We start from the raw sequence: 7,834 nt of genomic DNA on the forward strand, positions 1-7,834 counted from the left end.
GACCTCGCCCAGGCCTGAGCCACCACCGTGGTCAGATGCCACCCAGACCCTCCCCTAGACTTTTGGTGGTGCGTTCGGAGTACGCACCTTGAGGGGGGGGGTTATGTCACGTTCCTGACCTGTTTTCTGTTAGTTTTTGTATGTGTTAGTTGGTCAGGACGTGAGTTTGGGTGGGCAGTCTATGTTTTCTGTTTCTATGTTGGTGAATGGGTACCTAATATGGTTCTCAATTAGAGGCAGGTGTTTTCATCTCCTCTGATTGAGAATCATATTAAGGTAGGTAGTTTCACGTGTTTGTTTTTTGGGTGGTTGTCTCCTGTGTCTGTGTCTATGTTACACCATACGGGACTGTTTCGTGCGTTCGTCATTTGGTGTAGTCATTTTCTGTTCGTGTTTTCTTCGTGTTTCATGTAAGTTCGTCGTCCAGGTCTGTCTACATCGTTTTTTTTGTTGTTTGTATATATCAAGTGTTCTTCGTGTGTTTAGTTCGTCTTGTAAATAAATCATTATGTATTCACAACCCGCTGCGCCTTGGTCGAATCACTACTCCTCCTCTTCGTATGAAGAGGAGGAGGAACACCGTTACACAATGTAACTCCAAGTCAATCACACTTTGTGAAATCAAACTGTCCACTTAGGAAGCAACACTGATTAACAATAAATTTCACATGCTGTTGTGCAAATGGAATAGACAACAGGTGGAAATTATAGGCAATTAGCAAGACACCCCAATAAAGGAGTGGTTCTGCAGGTGGTGACCACAGACCACTTCTCAGTTCCTATGCTTCCTGGCTGATGTTTTGGTCACTTTTGAATGCTGGCGGTGCATTCACTCTAGTGGTAGCATGAGACGGAGTCTACAACCCACACAAGTGGCTCAGGTAGTGCAGCTCATCCAGGATGGCACATCAATGCGAGCTGTGGCAAGAAGGTTTGCTGTGTCTGTCAGCGTAGTGTCCAGAGCATGGAGGCGCTACCAGGAGACAGGCCAGTACATCAGGAGACGTGGAGGAGGCCGTAGGAGGGCAACAACCAGCAGCAGGACCGCTACCTCCGCCTTTGTACAAGGAGGAGCACTGCCAGAGCCCTGCAAAATGACCTCCAGCAGGCCACAAATGTGCATGTGTCTGCTCAAACGGTCAGAAACAGACTCCATGAGGGTGGTATGAGGGCCCGACGTCCACAGGTGGGGGTTGTGCTTACAGCCCAACACCGTGCAGGACGTTTGGGCATTTGCCAGAGAACACCAAGATTGGCAAATTCGCCACTGGCGCCCTGTGCTCTTCACAGATGAAAGCAGGTTCACACTGAGCACATGAGCACATGTGACAGACGTGACAGAGTCTGGAGACGCCGTGGAGAACGTTCTGCTGCCTGCAACATCCTCCAGCATGACCGGTTTGGAGGTGGGTCAGTCATGGTGTGGGGTGGCATTTCTTTGGGGGGCCGCACAGCCCTCCATGTGCTCGCCAGAGGTAGCCTGACTGCCATTAGGTACCGAGATGAGATCCTCAGACCCCTTGTGAGACCATATGCTGGTGCGGTTGGCCCTGGGTTCCTCCTAATGCAAGACAATGCTAGACCTCATGTGGCTGGAGTGTGTCAGCAGTTCCTGCAAGAGGAAGGCATTGATGCTATGGACTGGCCCGCCGTTCCCCAGACCTGAATCCAATTGAGCACATCTGGGACATCATGTCTCGCTCCATCCACCAACGCCACGTTGCACCACAGACTGTCCAGGAGTTGGCGGATGCTTTAGTCCAGGTCTGGGAGGAGATCCCTCAGGAAACCATCCGCCACCTCATCAGGAGCATGCCCAGGCGTTATAGGGAGGTCATACAGGCACGTGGAGGCCACACACACTACTGAGCCTCATTTTGACTTGTTTTAAGGACATTACATCAAAGTTGGATCAGCCTGTAGTGTGGTTTTCCACTTTAATTTTGAGTGTGACTCCAAATCCAGACCTCCATGGGTTGAATATTTGATTTCCATTGATCATTTTTGTGTGATTTTGTTGTCAGCACATTCAACTATGTATAGAAAAAAGTATTTAATAAGAATATTTCATTCATTCAGATCTAGGATGTGTTTATTTAGTGTTCCCTTTATTTTGTTTGAGCAGTGTATATTGTGTTTTCGCTGTAAAACACTTAAAAAATCTGAAATATTGTCTGGATTCACAAGATGTTGGTCTTTCATTTGCTGTACGCTGTGTATTTTTCAGAAATGTTTATGATGCGTATTTCGGTATTTGACGTTGGTCTCTGTAATTATTCTGGCTGCATCGACGCTATTTCAGATTGCAGCTGCAATGTAGAACTGTGATTTATACCTGAAATATGCACATTTTTCGAACAAAACATATGCTATACAATAAATATGTTATCAGACTGTCATCTGATGAAGTTTTTTCTTGGTTAGTGACTATTATCTTTATTTGGTCGAATTTGTGAACGCTACCTATGCAGTAAGAAATGGTGGAGAGAAAAAAGTTGAGTCTTTTGCTATCGTGGTTAGCTAATAGAAATACATATTGTGTCTTCCCTGTAAAACATTTTAAAAAATCAGAAATGATGGCTGGATTCACAAGATCTGTATCTTTCATCTGGTGTCTTGGACTTGTGATTTCATGATATTTAGATGCTAGTATTTACTTGTGGCGCTATGCTAGCTATGCTAGTCAGCTTTTTTACTGATGGGGGTGCTCCCGGATCCGGGATGAGTACCAAGTAAAAGTTAATAATGGAACACAAGTCACTTTATAATGTTTACATACTGCTTTACCCATTTCATTTGTATATACTGTATTCTTTTCTATGTGTTTTTGTCAATGCCGCTCCTACATTGCTTCTTAATTCATTCTTTTACCTTTTTAGATTTGTCTGTATTGTTGTGAATTGTTAGATACTACTGCACTGTTGGAGCTAGGAACACAAGCATTTTGCTACACATGCCATGCTGTTACACCTGCCATGCTGTTACARCTGGAATCTGCTAAATATGTGTATGTGACCAATAAGATTTGATTTGATAAGCTACTCTGGACGAAGGATCCGGGCCAGGCCCCTCGCTGGCACACATCACTTCCCACATCAATTAGCTACAGCTTGGCTAATACGAACATGGAAACATGTTTATTATTTCCCTACAGAGAAGACGCAGGAAGACAAGAACAGAGTTAGTTACTTTACATGGCTGAGTGTGTTTTTGTACATCTCTCTCTCTTTCCCTCTCTCTCTCTCTCTCTCTCCCCACATGTGCTTCCCTCCCAATACTGGGAACAGGAATGGTAATTAAACTTCTCCTCCCTGGAAAAGTAGTGCTCATTATCTCTAGAGCTCAGAGTGACGAGAGCTGGTAGGAAACCATATGCCATTATTTTTCAGAATTAGTTACCTGTGTATCCCTCATAGCTGATGCATTAGGGCACTTAGTCCATATGCATCTTTTCTCGGCTACATCAGCCCTTTGAACATGCCTAGAATGGCCTATTGCCCATTAAGGAAAATGTTTCTCTACCGCTTTGAAAATGCACTTGTCTGTTTGCCCGGCTTCTTTCCTTCTCTCCAACTGTCTATCTCATTAGAGATGTTGTATGCAAACCAGCGAGTCAAGAGTTTTCTTCACTTCACACTTCTTTGCCAACTCCAGACTTTTGTACCACAGGGACCAAACTCTTACCTYGCAATTAAATGATCTATTGATATTTCTGTCATCATTCTGACCTTGTCAGCAATGATTATGTAGAGACAGGAGGCAGCGCTATAATAGAATAATGACAGCAGTAGGACAGCTCAATGGCATTTTCTGACACTTCATTGTGACAGCGTGACATTTTTCTGATAGCCTAGTGATAAGTGCTATTTTCAAAGAGAATGGGAGACAAATAACAATAAAATAATTGACTGGATGCTTTTCAATGTCAGTAATGCAAACTTAGCTTCCACAGTGACTCACACACACACTTATCTCTGATTAGTTAATTAGTTTGCAGTATTATAAGATTATACCCACTGTAATCTTATAATAGTGCGAACTAATTAACTAAGCCATCACCCCCTTTCAAAATGTTCACCTTTTGTTGCCTGAAAGGGGGTGGTGACWTTCTGTACCCACTGTAGCTGTATTCGCAAAGTTACTTTTATTTAGTTTTATTCGTTGTGCCTGAGCTCAGAGCATGTCGATATGTTGTAAAGATTGCTGAGATGCACAAAAAACAATTCATAATGGCTGAATCTTTCTTTTATTAAGTAAAGTTGAACTTTGTACCTTTCCCAGGAGTAGACATGTATGACACATCAAACGCCATCAATCCAATTATATTGGTCGTGTACACATATTTTGCAGATGTTATCGCGGGTGAAGCAAATGAGCTCGGCCTAGGTCCTGGAGAGATGGAAAGAGACGAGGAGGAATAGTACACATCTTCCTCCTCATCTTTCTCTTCTTCCTCCTCCTCCTCCTGGTCCTCCTCCTCCCTTCCTTCCATTCCTCCAGGACCTCGGCTGAGCTCATTTGATAAGATGTACGTTTGTTGAATGACTCACTAGCAACATTTAACGACAACACCCACACAGCAAGGTGTGTGTAGGTGAGCGTCTGGCGTTGCTGTTACCAAGGAGCGATGCACCCTAGACCTTGAAGGTCTTGATGAATTCATATATTTGGAGAGAGGGGAGAAGAGTTGGAAGAGGGAGTGGAGGAGAGAAGCGAGGGGAAGAGGTGAGGGGGGAGTGTCTGTTAACAATGGATGATGTCAGGGCCGACTGCCTTGAGTAAAACAGCATAAAACAACAAGCGGAGATGTCACGACATGGCCACCAGCAGACAGAGACACACACACACAACCTTCCACACACACTCCAAACCCGGGCCGTAGGTCTCTCCTGGCCTGCTCTGCTGTGTGTCTAGCCCCACATGAGAAGAGGAAAAAGACAGGCAGAGGAGAATAGACATCCCGACACAACTTCCCAAAGACACCACCAGGGATCAATTCTCGGCTTCTCAGCAATAATTCATAGAAGGTTAACTATCTCCCAGACACAGAGAAGGRCCTGGAGCTTCCGACACAGATTTTGACACTCATTGCTTTATATATGTAGTAACACACTCAAATCAGAAACCTGCAAATCAGAATTGTTATGGTGTGATGGTCATTGACTACTGTATCATGGTTTGAATACTGGTTTGACTACTATGGTTTGACTACTGGCCAGCCAAAAAGATGGCGCTGCTGTGTATAGTAGCTGTCTTGCGGGATCCTAACCAATTCTGATATTTTGTTTGTTATTTACACTGATCTTAACTTTTTTGGTACATCATTTCTCCGCCATTATTTCCTATGACCAAGAACAGCTTTTTGGTCATCAGAACACTGATCACTAACCTCGATTTGGAGGAAAATGTCTACTTCAACAAGTCGGCAGCTCTGGAAGTTCTGCTCACTCTGGACCAGGCCCTAATCCTCGGGACTTGAAAGAGGAAGCGTCTGCGAAAAAGAGGCAGGCGAGGCGGCATCCTGAAAAGACGACATTGGCGAGCAAATAGGCCACCATTGCCCTCTGTTCTATTGGCGAGCGTGCAGTCATTGGAGAACAAACTGGATGAGCTCCGTTCGAGATTACCCTATCAACGGGACCTAAAAGTCTAATTGTCTATGTTTCTCAGAGGTGTGGCTGACCTGAAAATAGTTGTCAAGCAATGATTAACAACCACTTTGACCGAGCTTGAAGAATGTTGAAAATAATAATGGGAAATGTTGCACAATCCAGGTGTGGAAAGCTTTTAGAGACTTAGCCAGAAATACTCTGTAATCTTAGCCAGAAACTTAGCCAGAAAGACAGCTGTAATCACGGCCAAAGGTGCTTCTACAAACTATTGTCTCAGGGGTGTGAACACTTACAGTTGAAGTCGGAAGTTTACATGCACCTTAGCCAAATACATTTAAACTCAGTTTTTCACAATTCCTTACATTTAATCATAGTAAAAATCCCCTCTCTTAGGTCAGTTAGGATCACCACTTTATTTTAAGAATGTGAAATGTCAGAATAATAGTAGAGAGAAAGATATATTTCAGCTTGTTTTCTTTCACCACATTCACAGTTGGTCAGAAGTTTACATACACTCAATTAGTATTTGGTAGCATTGCCTTCAAATAGTTTAACTTGGGTCAAACATTTCAGGTAGCCTTCCACAAGCTTCCCACAATAAGTTGGGTGAATTTTGGCCCATTCCTCCTGACAGAGCTGGTGTAACTGAGTCAGGTTTGTAGGCCTCCTTGCTCGCACACACCTTTTCAGTTCTGCCCACACATTTTCTATAGGATTGAGGTCAGGGCTTTGTAATGACCACTCCAATACCTTGACTTTGTTGTCCTTAGCCATTTTGCCACAACTTTGGAAGTATGCTTGGGGTCATTGTCCATTTGGAAGACCCGTTTGCGACCAAGCTTTAACTTCCTGACTGATGTCTTGAGATGTTGCTTCAATATATCCACATAATTTTCCTACCTCATGATGCCATCTATTTTGTGAAGTGCACCAGTCCCTCCTGCAGCAAAGCACCCCCACAACATGATGCTGCCACCRCCGTGCTTCACGGTTGGGATGGTGTTCTTCGGCTTGCAAGCATCCCCCTTTTTCCTCCAAACATAACGATGGTCATTATGGCCAAACAGTTCTATTRTTGTTTCATCAGACCAGAGGACATTTCTCCAAAAAGTACGATCTTTGTCCCCATGTGCAGTTGCAAACCGTAGTCTGGCTTTTTTATGGCGGTTTTGGAGCAGTGGCTTCTTCCTTGCTGAGCGCCCTTTCAGGTTATGTCGATATAGGACTCGTTTTACTGTGGATGTAGATACCTTTGTACCTGTTTCCTCCAGCATCTTCACAAGGACCTTTTCTGTTGTTCTGGGATTGATTTGCACTTTTTGCACCAAAGTACGTTTATCTCTAGGAGACATAATGTGTCTCCTTCCTGAGCGGTATGACGGCTGCGTGGTCCCATGGTGTTTATACTTGCGTACTATTGTTTGTACAGATGAACATGGTACCTTCATGCATTAGGAAATTGCTCCCAAGGATGAACCAGACTTGTGGAGGTTTACATTTTTTTCTGATGTCTTGGCTGATTTCTTTTGATTTTCCCATGATGTCAAGCAAAGACGCACTGCGTTTGAAGATAGGCCTTGAAATACATCCACAGGTACACCTCCAATTGACCCAAATGATGTCAATTAGCCTATCAGAAGCTTCTATAGGCATGACATCATTTTCTGGAATTTTCCAAGCTGTTTAAAGGCACAGTCAACTTAATGTATGTAACTTCTTACCCACTGGAATTGTGATACAGTGAATTATAGGTGAAATAATCTGTCTGTAAACAATTGTTGGAAAAATTACTTGTGTTATGCACAAAGTAGATGTCCTAACCGACTTGCCAAAACTATATTTTGTTGACAATAAATTTGTTGAGTGGTTTAAAAATTAYTTTTAATGACTCCAACCTAATTGTATGTAAACTTCCGACTTCAACTGTATGTAAATTAGGTATTTCAATTTCAATAAATGTGCAAAAATGTCAAAAAACATGTTTTCACTTTGTTATTGTGGGTTATTGTGGGTTGATGTCTGACCAAAACATCTATTTCATCCATTTTGAATTCATSCTCTAACACAACAAAATGTGGAATAAGTCAAGGGGTGTGAATACTTTCTGAAGTCACTGTACGTTACTCTGCTGTAGAAGTTAGCAGATTACTTAAACCTGGCTCCCACATGGGATAGACCACCTCCTTCGCCCCCTCAAACTCACCTCCTTGTCTCCACATCAT

At 43.3% G+C, this 7,834-nt stretch overlaps 1 protein-coding gene across 1 annotated transcript in view; it reads left to right on the plus strand.

Annotated features, from left to right (window-relative positions):
* Positions 1–7,834, plus strand: part of LOC111968220 (zinc transporter ZIP11-like) — a 159,195-nt gene that overhangs the window by 119,273 nt on the left and 32,088 nt on the right. The gene's annotated exons all lie outside the window — the stretch shown is intronic.

Source organism: Salvelinus sp. IW2-2015, linkage group LG8 (genome assembly GCF_002910315.2).
Source record: "Salvelinus sp. IW2-2015 linkage group LG8, ASM291031v2, whole genome shotgun sequence".
Lineage (NCBI taxonomy): Eukaryota > Metazoa > Chordata > Actinopteri > Salmoniformes > Salmonidae > Salvelinus > Salvelinus sp. IW2-2015.